General features: G+C 40.0%; 1 pseudogene; it reads right to left on the bottom strand.

Annotated features, from left to right (window-relative positions):
• Positions 1–15,980, bottom strand: part of LOC110542104 (ovochymase-2-like) — a 47,986-nt pseudogene extending 32,006 nt beyond the window's left edge.
• Positions 15,981–22,064: the final 6,084 nt, after the last annotated feature.

The following is a 22,064-nucleotide window of genomic DNA, read 5'->3' as shown; positions in this document are numbered from 1 at the left end:
TTGCTGAATCTTACTAGAACAGTTGAAAAGTAAGTGCATATCTCTAGTTTCAATCATAGGCAAAGTTTAAGCAATTTATGAATAATGCATTCCTTCTTCAGTGAATATTTTAATACTTGGATATATATGATATCTTGCTCTTATATTAGATTTCAAATTCTTCTCATGTTCCTGCCCCGACCTACGGGACCTAGTTATTCGTGGGGGCGAAGGGGGTCGCAGCCTGTAAAAGATGAGCGGGAGAAAGGAAGGACTCAAGCAAATGTGCACTTGTCAAGAGTCAAATTTTATTGAACCGAAGCAGGCTTTTAAGGCCAACCTTAGATAGGAGCGGGATGAGGGAGGAGTGGAGGTAGAAAAGCACAGTGTAGAACCTTTTTACTCAGGGAAGGGCAGGGTAGAAAAGCACAGTGTAGAACCTTTTTACTCAGGGAGGGGCAGGGTAGAAAAGCACAGTGTAGAACCTTTTTACTCAGGGAGGGGCAGGGTGGAAGTTACAAAATCTTCTTGGCGTGGGGCCTGGAACACTTTGCAGTTATTTTGAGAAGTTGAGAAGTCATGATACAGTTAGCACATTTCTGCAACTGCCAAGCAGGATGTTGGTCAACCAGGTGCAGCAGGGTGGGGGGAATGAGAAAAGGTCAGAAGTTTCTCAGGGCTTGTCTCCAACATGTTCCAGAAGTGGCCCTGTCCAGTCTCAACTTGTTTAGCCTGCTGATGCTCTTTGCTACCACAGAACTGCAGCTTCTTAAGCTCTCAGGATGGCTTTGTTACCAGTCTGGATGTGTTTGTGGATTCAGAGAAGCACTCTCCTCAGATCTGTGAAGATCCCAGGAACAAGGAGATTCTTGTTTCTTTTTCCTTGAATTGTTTCACCAGAGCCAAAACCCCAAGAAGTCAAACCAGCCAGAGTCCAGGCCCCTTTCCTATTCTTGCACACGAGTGACACTCCTGAATCTCTCTGAGGAAGGAAGAAGGAAGCCTCTGTTATCATGATTGTTGGTGAAGGTGCCTCAAATAGCTCCCTCTTTCCTCAAAAGGATGCTAACAACAAGCACTAACATGACCTCACTTCTAACAATTTAGACTCAGGGCTCCAGGAGAATATCTGGGTGCAATTTCCATTCGATCCTCAAACATCAGAATCTGGCAATTGCTGCTGGTTTCCTCACCCTTGGCTCTCACTAAAGCAGCAGAATTTCCTTTCCTCTTCATACTACAGAATCAGAGACATTTTGCCTAGTGATACAACTTCATAAGTGCTAAGAATTGAGGATAAGTGACATTCCCAACACCCCTAAAACCAGGAATCCCAAAATAAGAGGAGACACCCTTAATGAATGGGAGAACCCAGAGTATCTCATCCTTGGCACCATGTCTATTAATCTGCTTTTTCAGATTCTAGTTTTATCTGGAATCAGCATTCTTAGGTTCCTTACCTGCTAAAAAACCTTCCTAGGCCTGAAGCATAGCTCTATCCACTTACCTGACAAGCATCTCTTTCTCCATCCTGTACAGAGGAAAGTGTTTCCAGTAACAGGGTTCCTTAAGGTCAGCAGAGCTGCCTCACATTCTTCCTGAGTCAACATCTGTAGGTTCACCCGCTGCAAGACTCGTGGGAGGCTGCCACCTGGAGCAAAGAGATCAAGCACATCAAGGCAGACCTTCACTTTCCCTATCCCTCCATCGTTGGATCAGCAGTTGGATGCAGGTTTGTATCTTTTTGGAAGGATCTCAAATTCTCTGCCCTTTGAAATGTTTGCCTGGTTGCTTAAAAAATTAACTTAAAAAAAGAAAACATGATTACTGGTTATCTGCCAGAAAGTTTTGAGTTTGGATTAAGAGGAGTGGTGTCGGGGCTCTTACCTTCAGTCAAGGAACCCCAGGCTGCAGTTGTGCAATGAATTCAACCTTAAAATGTTTTCCTGGCTCAGGAAGACACATGGGCCTCACAAACTGGCCTGAAAAAAAGACCAAGTCAGGGGTTGGCTTATGGAGAAGTTACCGTAGTTACACCTATTAGCATCTGGGTGGTCACCAAAGACCGCTTAAAGATCATGATAGATTAGCCTGACATCTTCAGGGGTCACTTGTCACCTGCCTTCTCCTAACTCCACATAATACTACATAAAGAACCCTAAAGAAAGGGTATCTTAGGAAGGGGACTGTCTAGACAAATCTCTGTTTCCAGTGTGTTATCTAGAAGAGGTGGTCTTATGCTACATAGTATGATCTGTAGGGGTTTTAGTATGGATGAAAAGTTTTGGGGTCAACAATTCAGGGCACACCACAAATGTTTACTGAATTGGAAGGTCCCAACCATCTTCAGAAGAGCAATACCATAGTTCATAGGTTTTTTTGGGTGGAGAACTGCAGGTGTATGATGATGGTTTCAATGGTGAGTGTTTGCTCTCATGGCTCGGCTTGGCTCAAGTCATGTTCCCCAGCAGTAACATTCAAAGATAATTCAATGTTTTTATATAAATGGAGAAAGAAAGAGATGGGGTTTTAATGAGTCTCTGAGCATGGTTGTAAATGCTGGAAAAATGGCCTTTTCATGTGGAGAATGATAGTGCTGAGCAAAGCAAAAGAGAATGACTCCATTGCTATTAGAAAAAGGAAACAGTGCAGAAATAGTTAACATGACATACTTAATACTTGTCAGTGTTATTTTTAATCAGCTAGAGAAACACACACATTTGTAATTCAGGGAGCTAAAAGATATCTGAGACTTTTCAACTATCTTATTAGGCAGGCTGTTCCAGTCTTAATATAAGAGAGTTATTTTGTGAATTATTTGTGATTCCCAGTACGGGTGTTGCTTCAGTGTTAAAATCTCATGTGATATGTGTATTGTGAAGGACAGCAATCTAATTCTGATGTTCCAGTGAGCATGTGTACTCAAGGACTTTGGGACAATTACATGATGGAAAGTGGGGATTGTCTCTTTACCTTCTTTATATTTGTAATTGATAGTTCTCCCACGAAATGAGAAAAATGCTATTTCTTCAGGTCAGTTATCTCTAGAAGGAACTTGATAGGATGAGATGGGATGAAGTAGCATTTTGAGCTTTTAATTCTTTGGGACCCTTCATTTGCAGTAGTGATATTTCACACATATTGGAAAGGGCATCATCATATCTCTTGGAATGTTTTCCTGAATCTTGGATATATCAGGTACTTACTCTAGTACATAGCATCTCTCTAGATCACCACTGCCTCTCTTGTAGGGACATTGTCAGTTTGTTTGTTTGCTTGTTTATTTGTTTTTTTTTAATTTTTACTCAACATATATGGGTTTTGTTTCTCAGGCTGGTCCCAAATTCCTGGACTCAAGAAATCTTGCTTCTGCTGTTCAAGTGGCTGTGCCTACAGATGTGCACCACCATTCTAGGCTAATTCTCTTTTAAACCTTCTGGGGGACATCATTTCTCAGCCATTTTTGTGTCTTTGGTATTCACTAGTAACTGGCAGTTAGTGAGCATCCCAAGAATGTTTACAGACTTGAAATGAAAGGACAACTATGAGAACATGATCTTGGTTACAGCCTGGTGTATGTATGCATAGAATACCATAGACAGTGGAGTGTTTAGATAATACTAGAAATCTGATTTTAAAAATGAAAGCTCTTACACTGAAGCTCAGAGAAGCAAGACCAACAGGAGGGAAGACAGATGCAGACGGAGAAAATAGATAGAATAAATAAAATATAGATATATTTTACTGCTCTGTTTTTGCTTTTCTTTAATCTGCTTTTTAAAATGTACAATAAACCAGGTAGTGCTTATTGACTGCAATATTTTATCAAAACTAGTAGGAAACTTTCACTAGTCAGTCTTTTGATATCACTCTGTTGATTTCAGTGGGTTTATGTAAGTCCAGTATTTTACCTCTGCAACGAATATTTTTCTTACTGACATGAGGCTCACCAAGCCTCATTTGTGACACCCAATTAGGAAGATTCCTTGTGTTTTATAAGAGTAATCTATTCTAATTCCAATGGGAAGATTGGGGTAACCTGGTCTTCCTCCACAAGCCAAACTTTCCTACCTGTTAGGCATTCGGTGCGCAGCTGTGATGACCCACTGTGAAGAGATGATGGTTCCTCCGCAGACATGCTTCTGCTTTTGTTTCAAAGACACCTAGGTGACAGAGAGTTAATTTGGTAAAAGTTAGTGGTGTGGGGTACCCCCAAAACCCATGACTGAGCATATTCTGAAAAAGAGATACAGATAGCTTAACTGCAGTGATCACAACTCAGGCACTATATGATAGTGTATTTGACTTTAATTTGGGCTTACTGCTTTTACATACTCTTAATGGACTATTTGACCCCTATAATTTCAAATCTTTTCTTTTGTTTGCCTGTTCAACATACTTAAAATGATGTTTATTTATCTCTGCATCCTCTCTGAGTGTGCTCGTGTGTGTCTGAGTGTGCATGCATCCTTGAGTGTGCATGCACATGCTTGCAAGTGGGCATGGTGGGCATGTAGCAAGCAGAGTACAAATCTTGGCCATCAGTTCTCTCCTTCTACCATGTGGTCCTGGGGAGGAAAATCAGGTTGTCAGGCTTGGTAAAAAGCGTGTTTGCATCAAAAGTGGCTGTATTGTCCTCTACTGTGGCCTGGTAAGGCTGCTCCCCCCCCCCCCAGAGGGAGGTGATCAAAGAGCAGGCCAATCAGAGTATGTCAGAGGCAGTCCCTCTTCACATTACTATGTAACCCAATTGGACTCTGAACTGCCCTGGTCTACATCTGTGCAGGGGTTCTAGGTTATCTCCATGAATAGTCCTTGGTTGGAGTATGAGTCTCTGGGAAGTTCCCTATGTTCAAAATGATGTGAACTGACATACTAAGATCAGAAAGGAGAGGAGAACCTCCCCTATTAGTGGACTTGGGGAGTGGCATGCAAGCAGAGGGAGGAGGGAGGGTGGGATTGGGATGGGAGGAGGGAGGGGCTTATGGGGGGATGCAGAATGAATAAAGTGTAATTGATGAAAAATAAAAATAAATAAATAAATAAAAAAGAAAAACAAAAACAAAAACAAAAACAAAAAAAAAAAAGCGTGTTTGCTCACTGAACTATCTCTGATCCTTATTAACATTCTGATTCCAAGTCAATCTATCCACGGTATTTCATTTGATTCTCAGGTGGCTTCTAATTGACAAGTAAATTCTTTAATGAATAGCTTCACATTCTTAGGATGAGAAAATGGCAGTTTATCAGAATTTTTCACTTTTTAAGCAAAAATTATTTATGAACAGCAATAAGAAAAAAAACACAGAGACATAGAAAAAGCTGCTAAAGCTAATGAGCCCAGTGGTACAGTGAATGTTTAGAGCTTTTTAGGCTCTAGTTTGAATCATTTGAACCAAAACAAGCAAACAAAAAGAAAAAGGAGGAATACAAATGGAGGCCAAGGATAGAAGACATAGAACAAAAAAGCCATGAAAGAAAAGCCAATAGGTCATCGTTATTATGATTTGAATATAAGCTTCTGAACTGAATAGACAATCAATTGATCAAGGGACCATCATCTGCTCCAACAAGTGTTTGTTAAGTTTATCAGTGGCACTCAGGCAACCCACTGAACACAAATTCAACTGTGAATAGTACTCTTCTTTCAAGATTAGAAAAGCATAGCTCTGGGTGTGTTGTGAGGATTTTTGTTTTTGTTTTTGTTTTGTTTTGTTTTGTTTTTGTTTGTTTGTTTTCCCAAGAGACGGTGACCTAAGGGAGGTACTATGTGATTTGGGGAGATACCAACTTGACGTATCTTCGTTCACTCACCAGAGATGGGTTTGCAAGACTCACCTGCTAAGGATTGGGACCTTTCTCCACTTGGCTTCCTCCAACAATGCAACTGAAAAGGCTAAAGTAATTCTGAGGCTGGGGCTTAACCAGACTCTGCCCACAGTTGGGAGCTTAGGAAAAGACAAAACAAACACTGAGTGATTAGTTTCTAGAATGAAGATGTACAGGGAAATCTTCTGAGCGAGAACAAAATGCAGTATGTGGGAGATGTAGAAAAATTACAACATGGCTTTAGGTTAATGATTGGGATTATCTGTGTTTTGTCACACATAGGATGTGTGGTATCAAGAGACAGCTTCTATGATGTGTGCGTATGTGCGTGTGTGGGTATGTATGTATATGTTCATCTGTATGTAGTCCCACATGCACTTGTGTGCATATTAGGGCCAAAAGGCAGCTTTGACTACCTTCCTTAGCCCTTTGTACTTGTTCTAAGAGAAAAGGTCTCTCATTGGCCTTGAACGTGGAGACTACGCTAGGCTGGATGGACCGCTACCCCCAAGGATCTGCTTGTCACTGCCTCCCAAGAACTGCATTTAGGAATGTGCATTTATACATCAGCTTTAAAAGAATGATTTTTTGGGGATTAAACCCAGTCCTTTGTGCTTGCACAGCAAACATTTTGCTGACTGAATCATATATACAGACCAAGGGTTGGCTTCTAATGCAAAGGCTGCAGAGATAGATAAGTGCTGGGCTGCCAAGAATGCAGCCTCTTTTCTTTCTGAGCTCTCTGGTGTCTGAAAAAAAGAGGTTCTTCACAGCACTCTGTAGTATTCCAGGATACTCACTGTGGGCTAGGATGGCCGATTCTGGCTTTCAACCCAGTTAGACTGTGGACTCCACAAAGATGGGGATTTAATCCTTCTTTCTTTCCTTCCTCTTTTGTTGTAAGCGGTTATTAATATTTACTATTGATTTATCTTCTGGTAATGCTGCTGTTAGTCCTAAACAACTGTATACCCAAATCATCACACAGAGACTGGGTTTATTTAGTTAACCTAGAACACATGCTGGGCAATAGTTACTCCATCCTAAACCTCCAAGCCCTCATAGTTTCCTAACATTTAGATTTCCCACATTATACTTGCTTTTTGTGAAATCTTAGGTCTGGTTCATGCTCCATGTCCTCCAAGATCTTGCCTCCAGCTTGGTCCCCCTAGCTGTCCTCTCCCCCTTTCTCCTCCCACTCATTTCCTGTCCTCTGGCTCCTCCCAGCTCAACATTGTGCCTAGTTGCTTTATTTTGGCCTATTTACACAAGAGTTGAGACAGGATGCTTAGAATGAGTATCACAATACAATATCCGGATTGAAACCAGAGAGTGGGGGGATGGGGAGAAATCAGCATTTGAATGAACAAGAGTAAGGTGTATACATTTTAAAAGGACATTATACCAACATTTCCCCCTTTAAGTCCAATAAAAGGCTCCTTTCAATACAATAATAATTATGAAATTATGAAAACTGTTAGGTAAAATCTACATGTGCAATGTCCAGTCCATGTGTATTTAGCACATGGACAGGGTATCTCAGGAGAAAGTATCTGATTATCCTATCTATCTTGACAAGTTAAAAGTTCTATACCTAAATTAACTTTTATCCTTATTGGTATTACCTATATGAAAAGATTTTTTAACTTCTAAACAACTCAAGCTTAATTGTGGCACTATAACTATTTGGTCTTCAACTCCATCAGAGACTTGAGAAGGAATAAAATTAGTTATTAGAGTAAATAGGAAGTGCATGTTAGCAGTTTCCAAAAAATAAAAATTTGACAGAGGCAGTTTGCTGCCTGAATAGTCACCCACAACTCTCTGTAACATTGGAGCATCATCTTCAGCCTTCTGGCTCAGAATATTTGACAGACATATATGTGTAGGAACTATTTAGGACTTGCTTACCCTGTCTTGGCAGAGTTCGGCAGTCGACTTGTGCTGCATTCAAGTTTGCCCATTTTTGGCAGAATTTGTCTGTCATGAAGCAAGGGTATTTTCTTTACCCGAGTGGCTTGTTTGCTATATTTAGAGCCATCTCCATATGGAGGTTCTTCGATGTTCACTATCTTCTTTTAAGTAGGTGGGGTGCTGCCAGGAAATGACTTGTCTCATTGTCAAAGAATCTTTAAAATAATAAGAACATTTTAAATGCCATATTCTGTAGGTCTCTGAAGTTTTTTTTTTCATCAATTACACTTTATTCATTCTGCATCCTCCCATAAGCCCTTCCCTCCTCCCCTCCCAATCCCACTCTCTCTCCTCCCTCTGCATGCATGCCATGCCCCAAGTCCACTGATAGGGGAGGTTCTCCTCTCCTTTCTGATCTTAGTCTATCAGTTCACATCAAAAGTGGCTGTATTGTCCTCTACTATGGCCTGGTAAGGCTGCTCCCCCCCAGAGGGAGGTGATCAAAGGGCAGGCCAATCAGATTATGTCAGAGGCAGTCCCTCTTCACATTACTATGTAACCCAATTGGACTCTGAACTGCCCTGGGCTACATCTGTGCAGGGGTTCTGGGTTATCTCTATGAATAGTCCTTGGTTGGAGTATGAGTCTCTGGGAAGTTCTCTGTGTTCAGATTTTCTGGTTTTGTTGCTCTCCTTGTGGAGACCCTGTCCTCTCCAGCTCTTACTATTTCCCAGTTCTTACATAAAATTCCCTTCACTCTGCCCAACAGTTGCCCATCAGGCTCAGCATTTGCATTGATAGTCTGTAGGGCAGAGGCTTTCAGAGGCCCTCTATGGTAGGTTCCTAGGTTGTTTCCTGTTTTCTTCTTCTTCTGATGTCCATCCTCTTTGCCTTTCCGGATGGGGATTGGACATTTTAGTTAGGGTCCTCTCTCTTGCTTAGTTTCTTTAGATGCACAGGTTTTAGTGGGTTTGTCCTATGTTGTATGTCTATATGAGTGAGTATATACCATGTGTGTCTTTTTGCTTCTGGGACAACTCACTCAGGATGATCCTTTCCAGATCCCACCATTTACCTGCAAATTTCATGATTTCCTTATTTTTCATTGCTGAGTAATATTCCATTGTGTAGATGTACCACATTTTCTGCATCCATTCTTCAGTTGAGGGGCATCTGGGTTGTTTCCAGCTTCTGGCTATTACAAATAAAGCTGCTATAAACATGGTTGAGCAAATGTCCTTTTTGTGTACTTGAGCCTCTTTTGGATATATGCCCAGGAGTGGTATAGCTGGATCTTGAGGAAGCGCTATTCCTAGTTGTCTGAGAAAGCGCCAGATTGATTTCCAGAGTGGTTGTACAAGTTTACATTCCCACCAGCAGTGGAGAAGGGTTCTCCTTTCTCCACAACCTCTCCAGCATGTGTTGTCACTTGAGTTTTTGATCTTGGCCATTCTCATAGGTGTAAGGTGAAATCTCAGGGTTGTTTTGATTTGCATTTCCCTAATGGCTAGTGAGGTTGAGCATTTCTTTAAGTGCTTCTCTGCCATTCGGTATTCCTCTGTCGAGAATTCTCTGTTTAGCTCTGTTCCCCATTTTTTAAGTGGATTACTTGGTTTGCTGCTTTTCAGCTTCTTTAGTTCTTTATATAGACTGGATATGAGTCCTCTGTCAGATAAAGGGTTGGTGAAGATTCTTTCCCAATCTGTAGGCGGTTGCTTTGTTTTGATGACGGTGTCCTTTGCTTTGCAGAAGTTCTTCAGTTTCATGAGGTCCCATTTATTGATTGTTGCTCTTAGAGCCTGTGCTGTTGGGCCATCTTACCAAAAGCAATCTACAGATTCAATGCAATGCCCATCAAATTACCAACACAATTCTTTACAGACCTGGAAAGAAAAATTCTCAACTTCATATGGAATAACAAGAAACCCAGAATTGCTAAAACAATCCTCTACAATAAAAGATCTTCTGGAGGTATCTCCATCCCTGATCTTAAGCTGTACTATAGAGCAACAGTTTTAAAAACTGCATGGTACTGGCATAGAAACAGAATGGTGGATCAATGGAACCGAACAGAGGACCCAGAAATAAATCCACACACTTACGGACACCTGATCTTTGACAAAGACGCCAAAACCATTCAATGGAAAAAAGATAGCATCTTCAACAAATGGTGCTGGTTCAACTGGATGTCTACATGTAGAAAAATGAAAATAGATCCATACTTATCACCCTGCACAAAACTGAGGACTCTGAAGGTTTTGAAGACTATCTGTCTTAATGTAATTGCTTTGTATACAAAAATCATATCTATCTGTTAAACCTATGATGTATACTCCTGTGATAAATTAGACTAATGTCCGACATGACTATGAGTTGAATAACTAACAATTAACTTGCATACCTAATATTCTAACCACCTTTTAATAGTAGTTTAAAAGTATTGGAAGTAACCTTGACTTTCTATCAATATAGTAAAGCTAATACCGATGTTATTAAAAATACTTATTTTTGCATCAATATGCAAAATCCTATACCAGAGTTAAAATTAACCTTATTTGGGAATAACAAATAAAACCTTAAGTTGAGTAGATTCAATAATTTACCCTTTTTCTATTTCTATAAAATATCCCTGTATGTTCCTCGTTTTACTTTGAATAAGACCGTTAATAATAAACATCTCCCAATGACAATAAAATTTCGTAGGCATATCAAACAACCCAAAACATACCCAACCCCCTTTAAGGAAAATTGGATGCCGTTCTCATAGATTTCTTCTAGCTGACATTTTGGACATATAGAAATCCTGTAGGGGGCCCAAATAAAAATGGTTAATTAAGCAAGCAATAACATTTGTGGTCCAATAACATTTAAATATTGAGAAATTTCAGGCTTAATAAAAGTCCTTTTTGGAACAGTCTAAAATGCTGGACCAATTAAGATTAGTAGCTTTCTTCAAAGTTCTTTTGGGCGCAGGCTTTGAAGAGAAAACAGCAAATGAAGCAGCTGAGGCAGGAACAAGCAGAATACTGGAATATGCAAAATGCTGGAACAGATGTGTCAATGTCTCAGCATGCTGAAGAATGATTCTATTAGGTGTGATCCAGCATCTCTGTTGTCTAGTTCTTTTGTTCTGCAAACATATAACTTCTCACAAGCATTATAGGGTTCTAAAATTATAAATGTATGAGATGTGCAGGATGAAACTAAACTGTAAGCCAATTTTATCTATGCATTTAAAAGATTAGCATATTACATTTTGAGGATATTAGGGCCAAGGATTTATTAATCAAGTATTGTTGGAGTTCTGGCTGAAGACATTTTTTTTATGTCTCAGTCAGTTTCAGAGGTATTTCCACGTAAAGGGATTATCAATTTATGTTACCTGTTCTGTTTGATCTTGATTTTTCTCTTCTTTTGAGTGGCTAAGGTCTTCTGGTGGTCTTCGTCTGTCATTTCTGATTTTCATTAGTTTTGAAGGAACCCATAATTTCTCTTCTCCTGCACGAACATAAGCAAAACCTCTTCTCTGGCATAAGACATTCCCCACTCTCCATTGTGAAGTTAGGGTATCTTTGAAATATGTAGGCTGTTTTTTTCTATAACCCAATGTTCCTCCACAGCTGTTGTTTGTTGTTCATAAACATTTAAGAAATTTAAGGTCAATAAAGCATTATGTAATCTATCTCTGGGGGCTTTTAATATCCCTCTCTGTTTGTTAAGCATGTCCCTTAAAGTACGATTGGATCTTTCCATGACTGCTTGACCAGTAGGATTGTGAGGTATACCTGTTACATGTTTTATCTTATAATGTGTAAAAAATCCTTCCATTTTATTAGAGACATATGCTGTAGCATTATCAGTCTTAATTTGTTTAGGTATGCCCATAATTGCTATCACTTCTAATAAATGTGCAATAACTGAATCAGTCTTTTCAGAGCTTAAGGCTGTTGTCCATTGAAACCGTGAATATGTGTCTATAGTATGGTGCACATATTTCACTTTACCAAACTCTGTAAAATAAAGCATGTTCATTTGCCAAATTTCATTTCTTTGGTTACGTTTAGGATTACTTCCTGAAGGTAGTGGAATTTGGCTATATAAAGAACAAGTGGGGCATTTTCTTACAATTTCTTTGGCTTGTTGCCAAGTGATAGAAAACTCTTTTTAAACCTTTGCTGTTAACATGGTGTTTTTTATGAAATTCTGAGGCCTCTAACATGCTTCCTATCAATAGTTGATCAATTTCCTCATTTCCTTGTGCTAGAGGGCCTGGTAAATCCATATAGGATCTGATATGTGTTATATACAACAGATTATTTCTATTTCTGATTACTTGTTGTAATTGAAGGAACAGTGAAGTTGAGTCTGAATTATCTTGAATTAGATCAGCAGTTTCTATATGCAGAACAACTCTTTCTGCATTATTGAGGGTCAGTGACTATATTAAGAGATTCCTGAAAATCTGATAACACCAAGAGAATTGCATATAATCCTGATTTTTGAACTGAATCATAAGGACTCTCCACCACTTTACTCAGATTTTCTGACTTATAACCTGCCCTTTTTGATTTATTGGCATTCATATAAAATGTAGGAGCTCCAGAAACTGGAGTTTCTTTTACTATCGGAGGGAGAATCCAATTGGTTCTTTTTATAAACTGAAGTCGCTTGCTTTTTGGGTATCTGTTGTTGATTTCTCCCAAAAATTCACAACAAGCTCTTTGTCAATATTCGTTATCTGCCCGTAATGACACAATCTCAGCATTGGTAAAGGGCACCACAATTTCAGCTGGAGGTAGTCCAGCCTATTGATGAAGTCTCATTTTTCCTTATAGGATCAATTCTGAAACCTTTTCTATATGGGTTTTTAGTTTTTTATTTTGTTTGTGTGCCAACAATATCCATTCTAAAATACAGTCCTCCCTCTGCATAAGAATTTCTGTGGGAGAATGAGAGTAGGGCAAAATAACCTAAATACAGGTCCTCTTTGGATCAATATGGCCTATACATGCATCTTGTAATTTCATTTCTACCAGAGCCAATTCCTTTTCAGCTTCAGTTGATATTGTTCTTGGACTATTTAATTCCTTATCACCCTGTAAGATTTGAAATAAGTTACTTAGGTCTTGAGTAGCTAAACCAAGGGTAGGCTGTAGCCAGTTAATATCTCCCAGCAATTTTTGAAAATCATTAGGAGTTCTTAACTGTTTTTTTTCTAATTTGTACTTTTTTTGTGGTCGAATTTTCTGTAGACCTATTTTGTATCCTAGGTAATTAATAAACTCTCCTCTTTGTATTTTTTCAGGAGCAATCTGTAATCCCCAGCAAGGCAAAGTTCTATTTATTTCATAAAAAAATATTTTCTAATGTTTTCATATCTGGATCAGCTAATAAGATATCATCCATATAGTGGTAAATTATGGATTGAGGAAACTGCTTATGAATTATCTCCAATGGTTGTTGTGTAAAATATTGGCACAAAATAGGACTGTTTAACATCCCCTGTGGTAAGACCCTCCAGTGTTATCTTTTTATTGGACAGCTTCTATTCAAAGTGGGTACTGAGAAAGCAAACCTTTCCCTATCATGTTCATGTAAAGGAATTGTGAAAAAGCAATCCTTTAAATCAATCACTGTAATAGGCCATTCTTTAGGTAACAAGGAAGGCAATGGGATTCTGGATGGATTGTAACGATCCCATTGGCTGAATAATTTTGTTAATTGCTCTTAGATCTGTTAACATCCTCCATTTGTTAGATTTATTTTTGATGACAAATACTGGAGAATTCCAAGGGCTGTTGGACTCCTCTATAGGTTGAACCTCCAGCTGTTAAAGGACTAGCTGTTCTAGTGCCAGTAATTTTTCTTTACTCATAGACCATTGTTCCATCCAAATAAGTTGGTTTGCCAACCACCTTAGTGGTAAGGCTGTGGGAATTTTATTAGCAGTGGCTTCCCAACAGGAAGTTGAAAAGACGGTCTCTGCTGTATTTTGTTTATGGACAGCCTGGACAGTCTGAAACTGTTTTTTATGACATTTATAAAATAATTTTAACTTCTTTATCAGGAGTATTACCTGTTTTTTTTTGGCTTGTCTCAGAACTTAGAGGGATGTTAATCTGGGCCTTCCATTGTTGTAACAGATCTCTTCCCCATAAGTTTATGGCTATCTCAGCTATGTATGGCCTTAGTTTTCCTATTTGACCTTCTGATCCTGTACATTTAAGCCATCTAACACTTTGTTTCACTTTAGATAAAGTTCCAACTCCTTGGAATTGAATATCCACCTCTTGAAGTGGCCAATTTGGGGGCCAGGATTTAGGAGTAATAATTGTGACATTAGCCCCAGTATCTACCATGCCTTCAATTTCAATAGTATTTAAAATTATCTTTAACTTTGGTCTTTGATCATTTATAGAGGTTTGACAATATATTTGTTTTTTGTTCTCTTCCTGTTTTTTTGATTTATCTATAGAATCTGCTTTGGCCTCATTGTCTAAGTTTTTAATGTTTATTCCCAGAGCAGTGGTGTTTAGTCTTCTTGTGGAGGAGTATCCCTCCTGTTTTGGAGCCTGCAAGAGGCCCCTTGGGCGTTTTCTGATAAAGGATCACCCCATCTATCTGTGACTGCTCTACATTCACTAATCCAATGTTGACCTTTACCACACCTTCCGCATATTCTAGGAAGCACAGGCTCCCTTCTTGAATTATTTTGGTTTTCCTGGTAATTTCTTTTGTAGTAATCTCGCCCCATCACAATTACATTCCCCAAGGTCTTTTGGGTAGCTTCTCCGATCAAGGTCAAATTGGGTGAATGAGGTCTGATGTCAATCATATTTCTAATCCATTCGTCTACTGGAGCAGATCTTGCTCTTAATGGCCTTATTGCTTCTTGCATTTAGTATTAGCATTTTCAAAAGCTAAAGATTCTATTAGTGCTTTTCTAGCTAATGGATCTGATATACTTCTATCCTCAGCTGAAGTCAATCTTTGCAAAAAGTTAGTGAATGTTTCACTTGGACCTTGTATGACCTGGGAGAATGGCTCAAGCCTTTTTCCTGATTCCTCAACTGCCAGGAGCCAAGGCTATTTACTGAAGCCAAAGCCAAGTAGTGAGCAAAGGTCATCTAGTGGAGACCTAAAGCTATTTAGTGAGTTACCTAGGACCCTAAATCATGGGTGATAGATTTGTGAGGACAACCATCTGTTAGTTTTAGAGCATCTGTGAAATATCTTAAGAAAACGTCCTTACAGTATCTTGCAGGTACAATATTTAACCCATGGAAGCACTCTTCCTATCTCCTGCAGCAGTAAATTAACCTTCCCCCCTTTTCCTGCCTTCTCCCTATATAAGTTGGGTAAAAATTTCTAATAAACGAGGCTTTGATCAGACAGACTTGTCCTTCATTTCTCGCGTTTCTTGTCCCTTCTCCCTCATTTCTTCCATCCTCCTACTTTAAGAACCCGTTGAAGTCCCCCAGGTAGGGGCATTTCTGGCTCCCAACGTGACCTAGAGGTATGGAGGTCTGGATGGAACATCGTTCTTCAGTGGCCACTAAAATACATAGGATTCAGCATTTCTACCAGGAAACTAAAAAACTGCATAAGAGATCTCCACAGAGCTGCCCGTCTGTGAGTTTGATCTGAGAGGTAAGTCAGAACGACGAATTATGGGAAAAGATTTGAGTAAGCATGACTTATTCTTACAGGGCCTCAAGGAGTCCCTCAAGATGCAAGGAGTAAGGGTTAAGAAAAAGGATTTAGTTAGCTTCTTTGTTTTTATTACTAATATTTGTCCCTGGTTTCAACAGGAAGGTACTATTGATGTAAGACGCTGGGAGAGAGTTGGAAATTGTCTTAAAGAATTTTATGAATCTTGTGGTCCACAAAAGGCGCCTGTCCAGGCATTTTCCTACTGGAATTTGATTAATGATATTCTTCAGGTCAGACATTCCCAACCTGACTTGGCTGAGGTAGTTTCTCAAACTAAAAAGTTCCTTAAAAATGGTTCTAGAGACAGTCCCAAATCCCTTGAATTAGGTAGGGATGAGACTGCACTTCCCCAACTCTCCTGAGCTCCCTCTGTAGACTCTATCTCCATACCTACGCCTGAACTGGAGACTCCAGTTCTAGTTCAGCCTGCAGCCCGTTCTCTCTACCCCTCCCTTACAGCGCTCCACTCGCAGACACAGGATGGTCCTAATGACCAGCCTTTCACTGAAAAGGCCACTTCCCTTGAGGAGAAAGCCAGGTACCATAACCTAGACTAGCAACCCCTCCCGTCCTTCCCGGCTTCAGCAGCTGCCCTTTATTTACCACCTCTGTATATTAAAGCTCCTCCTTTCTGTGCACCAGCCTTACATTTTGATTCTGATGCTGCTCAGCATGCTAAAACTAAACTCTGTCAGACGGTCAAATCCCTTAGGGAACTGCTTCAAAAGAAAAGGGAGCATTTAATACTTCTTAAAGAACTGCGGGAATTGGATCTTGAATTGACCCAACCTCCTCCTTCAGCTGCCTCCCTCCCACCCAAAAACAAAGAAAAAAGGCCCCCAGGTGGGCCGGGGCAGAAGGCGCAGAGCAGAGCCTTAGCACGGTGAGCAGGAGGAACGGGACACTACTTGTCTCCTTCCCACTTCCCTATTGCGGGCTAGGCTTGGATGGCTCTCGGAGAAATGGGTAGATGAGAACGCTGGCTTGCTCACACCCTCAGAATCAGCCTAAGACCTGCCTCTGCCAGCTGCAGAGCTGAGCAGGACTGCTGAGTAGAGAGGCAGTTAACCCCGCCCCCTCCCATGGGCTTCAGCCAGTGTCAGCTTCAGTCAGCTCTTGGACAGGGTCAGAGGGATGGAGCCACTTCTAGTTTTAGAAATTAAATTGTGTTCACTGATAAATTCTGAGTTTTAAATCTAGTTCTGACTTTTGAAATCATGGTTATGCTCTGTATATATATTTAAATGTTTAAAAAGCAGGTATTCTGGTTGTTTTTGTCTTTGTCTCTGTGTTTTGTTTTTGTCTGTTTTGGTTTCTGGTTTTGGTTTGCTCGTGAGGTCTGGAAAACTTGGAGAGTTTCCAATCTGGTCAAGGAAATTTGGGGGATGCCCCAGTTCCCGGAGAAAGGGCCTTTAAAGGCTCCCCTATTTTGGGACCAGGAGGGTCACTGGGACACTATTCTATGTAAAAAGAAGGGCTGGAGAGATGGCTCAGAGGTTAAGGGCACTGGCTCTTCTTCTGAAGGTTCTGAGTTCAATCCCCACCAACACATGGTGGCTCAAAACAATCTGTAGTGAGATCTGGTGTTGCTGCCTATGCTTATAAAAGAAAAACAATGTCTTTTCAAGTGTCTAGCACATCTGCACAAATAGCAGAGTTATCTGCAGTATTGGCTGTGTTTCAAAGTTTTAATAAGCAGTCTTTGAACATTTTTACAGATAGTGCATATGTAGCTCTGTCTTTGCCTAGGTTAGAGACTGCAGGTCAAATTCAGACATCTTCTTCTGCTGGAATTTTATTTTTACAAATTCAAAATTTGATACAAAAAAGAAACTTTATCTTTTTTATAGGACATTTGAAGGCTCATTCTAATTTGCCAGGACCCCTGTCTAAAAAAAAAAAAATGCATTGGCAGATAAAGCCACCAAAGTTTATTATTTGTAGTTAAAGAGCCCAGGATGCCCATAGCATGCATCATCTTAATAGTCAAACCTTGAGACTTAAATATGGGTTGACTAAGAAACAGACATGTACTATAGTCGAGGCTTGCAGAACTTGTCCTCAATTTCAGCCTGTTTCTCATGTGGGAGTCAGTCCTAAAGGATTGGTTCCAAATCAGATCTGGCAAATGTATATTAGTCATATTCCTTAATTTGAAAAATTAAAATTTAAAAAATTAAAATATGTACATGTTTACATTGATATCTATTCTGTATTTCATTTATTTATTTATTTATTTATTTATTTATTTTTATTTTTATTTTTGCCACTCCTCAACCAGGAGAAACTGCAAAATATTTTCCAGTAGTGCAAGATGGTATAATTTAGAAATGTGTGCTATTATGTATAAATACAAATTTCCTTAGTTTATGCTTGTCTTGAATGTCCTTATTCTGCCAGTGACATTAAAAGAAAGTTCTCCTGGATATAGCAACCATGGTCCACAATTATTTACTTTCAGGGCTTGAACTTTGTTACTCCACATTTTCCTTACTTCCAAGGTTGCTGATGAAGGCTCTGATGCTACTCTGATGTGTTTACCTTTGTACTTGAGTTCATGTCTTTTCCTTAGTTTTTAATAGTTTTTCCTGTGTATTTTTGATATCTTGTAGTGTTGTATGTTGTGGAGAATATCTGATCTATTTATGACTACTTGGATTTCTAAATCCTCTTGTATTTAGATGCCAATTTCTGTTTCTAGATTCTGGAGGAAATTTTCTGTCATAGTTTTATTGAATTGATTCTCCTGTGTTTTTATTCTTTATCTCAGCTCCTTCTTCTGCTCCATGGATTCTTAGGCTCATTGCTTTGACTGTATGCATAGTTCATATTAATTCTTTCCAGGTTGGTGTCTGAATATACTATTTTGCTGTCCTGCATTTTTGATACTCTCACTTTTGCTTCTTTGAGTTGATTTGTGATACTTTCTATCAAATTTTACTTTTGATTCACTGGCCTTTTTAAAATTCCAGTGTTTCTATTTTCTTGGTTTTTTCAACATAATATTTTTATTGATTATTTGGGGATTTCACATCACACACCTCTATCATATTCATTTCCTAGTCCTTCTGTGTCCTCTCCCCTACCCTTGTTTCTCCCCCCCCAGTAAAAAATATAAACAAACACAAAACAAAAAGAGTCCAATTAGTGTTATCTGTATATTCACTGGTGTCTGTTCAAACTTTCAGTGGCCTGTCCACTAAATGGAACTGAGTCATTTACTTCCTGTATCCCTGATGGAAGTCCTTTCTCATCCCTGCATCTACTGTGGAGGGAAATATCCCAGCATCCTATCACAGTTTTTAAGAGTTCTCCCCAATGGGTTCCTGTCTAGGCTGTCACTATTGGGGGGGGGTGGAGTGAGGTGGAGGTTGTGGTTGTTACTTAAGTCTTCCATGTCCCTCTTTCTTAACTGTGCATCTGCAGTGGTCTATATCATTGAGAAAAAAAGCTTATTTGCTCATAATCTATGTGGGAGCATGTATTATGGGCTTCCACAGACCAGGAACAGGATTCCAGGCTGCAGTAGGGACACTGTCCTGGATAAGGCCCTCCGAAGCAGCTGGGATCAAATACATCAACATGGCTTCCACCTGGCAACTCCGGCTATCCCAGCTCCAAGAACACCATAGCCCTTGTTGGCAATATGGACTGCAATGCCAGATTCATGGGACCCTTGGAGACAACCAGAAGATGACTCGATGCAATAGCAAGAGAGCTTTATTACGAGAGCGATCGAACTTGGGACCCAAGTCTCACTGACACAGCAGTAGAGAAGTGGGACCTCAAGCTCTGAATGAACAGATTTTTAAAGGGAAAGTCTGTGAGCAGGGGGTTTTCATAGCAGCAAGCAGGGAGCACTAGCTTTGGTGTTACATAATTGGATGAAATTTAGCAGAGCGGGATGACCTTTTCTGAGGAATGGCTAAGGCATATAATCACAATGGGTAAAGCATATAATCACAATGGCTATTTTTCTAAACTATAGCTGAAACATTGGGGAGAATTTTCCCACCCGATTCTCAACCAATTCCCATTAATTATTGCCACAGAGATTGTCTTTATTTTCTATGAAACATTTATTCTGTTATGTTTCCTGGAGGCTGTTGCTAGGAGAGTTAACTTTGTTCTCTGCCAGGTGTACATTCTGTGATATTTCCTGGTGCCTGAATTCAGTTCCCAGTCAAGATCTTTATTTCAAAATGGAGTTATACTCAGGCTAACTTAAACTCTTCAGGACCAGGACATCATCATGGCCTTGGGTGGCAGTGCAGGTCACTCAGATCAGTATGCCCCACAGACATCTACATGGCTCTTGGTGGTAGCAAGGGACATGGGCATCAACACAGACCTGTTTGTAGTAAGACCACGGACCCAGACATAGCCCTCAACAGCAACACAGACGGAGATATCACCATGGATCCAGATGGCAGCAGAGGCCACCCACATCAGTGTGGCTCCTGGCAGCATCATTGACAGTATGGCCCCTGGCAGCAGCACTGCCCACGGACATCAATATGGCTTCAGGCTGAGACACAGACCATGGACATACATGTGGCCTTTGGTAGTAGCATGGGCCATAGACATCAATGCAGACCTAGCAGCAGTAAGACCACAGACCCAGACATAGCACAGACTGGGACCTCACCATGGCTTTAAGTGTCAGGATAGGCCACTCAGATCAGTGTCCCTTCACCCCCTCCTCACAGCATCTTGGCCCATAAACAACATGGCTTCAAGCTGCAGCACAGACAATGGACATTCATGTGGCCTTCATTGGTAGCATTGGCCATGGACATCAACTGTGCTGTCATGTTGGTAACTTTTCATCTACACTGCTGATGTTCTCATTTATATTTCTGACTTTTTCTTCTGTTGCTGACTTTTCTTTCCAGCTCTGGGGCCAAATTCATCTACTTTTTTTGCATACTCCTCCATCCAAATCATTAATCATTTGTTTTAACCAGTAAACTTTTAAGTCTTTAGCATTTCACGTATTTAAGAATCTTTGAGTTTAGTAGTTGAGGAGATGGGATCTTCTAGAGGAGTCACACTGCCTTGCTGATCCATGTCTCTTATGTTCCCAGGTTATAACTTGTGCATCTTCTGGTTTGGATATTTCTGAGATGATCATCTTCCTTAGTGGTCTACTGTATTTTTTATTTTTTTTCTTTGTTATTTTTAATTATAGTTTATTCACTTTGTATCCCAGCTGTAGCTCCAACCCTCATTCCCTCCCAATCCCACCCCCCATCCTCCCTACCTAATCTCTTCCCATGCCTCTCTCCACGTTCACTGATAGGGAAGTTCCTCCTCCCCTTCCCTCTGACCTTAGCCTATCAAGTCCCATCAGGACTGGCTGCATTGTCTTCCTCTGTGGCCTGGTAAGGCTGCTCCCCCCTCAGGGGGAGGTGATCAAAGAATCAGCCACTGAGTTCATGTCAGAGAGAGTCCTATGTTAGAAAAAGTCCTTGTTCCCATTGTAGGGAACCCACTTAGAGACTGAGCTGCCATATACTACATCTGTGTAGGGGTTCTAGATTTTCTCCATGCATTGTCCTTGGTTGGAGTATCAGTCTCAGAAAAGACCCCTGTTGTCTACTGTTAAAGGATCAATGCTCACTAGTGAGAAGAAAAGAAACCATTGTAACAATAATAGCATACCTTTCAAGATATAGAAACACACCTAAAATGGATTACAACGTGCTAAGTCAGCACCAACCACCATAAAACAGACAATGACAAAACCACTGTAGAGCATGAAGTTAAAATTTATTTATAGTAAGTGGAGAAACAATAAATGAAAGTGATTTGCAGGAAAAGTGGGGGAAAAGAGAAGAAATAGGTTTACACAAAGAAAGGGGGAAATGGAGACTGCAGTGGTAGGGAAAAAGCAAGATATTGGTGAAATGAAAAGAAAAATATTTCCCAATAATGAAAGAGAATTCAGAATTTAGATTAGAGAAAGGTAAGAAAAAAGATGCATTCAGAATAAAACAAGCAATGTCAAAATACTTTAAAAGCTGTTGTTGAGGGAAAAAGAAACAGAGTGGCTCAAACAGAAAACAAACAAAAAAACTAAGAAAAGAAAAATGTATTGTTTAATAATGCTAAAAACTGCATCAAAATTACTCTGAAGTGAGATAGCAAAAAATATAAAATAAAATAAAGTATAAATGCTTCTAAATATGTGGTAAAAAGCAAAACATTAAGTCACAAACTTAAAACACATACACTTGTCTTGCAAAGGACCTAAGTTTGGTTCCCAGCACCCAGAGGGCAGACCACAATTAACTGCAGCCCCATGGGGTCCAAGTATCAATTTCTGGCCTCCACAGCCACCCTCATATGTGAGTGCACACACATACACATTAATGAAAAAGGAAAACATTGTCAAAAGGCCTCTCAATTTCTTGCCAAGTTCTCCAACACCAGAGGCTGCTGGTAAAATACCTGGTGGCTGGATCTGGGCTCTTGTCCTTCCTACCGTTTGCGATCTGCTGAGGCTGCCTTGAACATCTGTCAGAGGTACCACCAAGCCCTCTTCAGTTTGGTAGCTTTCCTTTGTTGGTACCAGGGACCTCTGCTGGCCACAAACAGATTTCTAGTGTATAGACTGGACAGGCTCT

This window comes from Meriones unguiculatus, chromosome 14 (assembly GCF_030254825.1).
Source record: "Meriones unguiculatus strain TT.TT164.6M chromosome 14, Bangor_MerUng_6.1, whole genome shotgun sequence".
Classification (NCBI taxonomy): Eukaryota; Metazoa; Chordata; class Mammalia; order Rodentia; family Muridae; genus Meriones; species Meriones unguiculatus.
The sequence above is the reverse complement of the archived record's forward strand: the minus strand, read 5'-3'. Positions and strand labels throughout refer to the sequence as shown.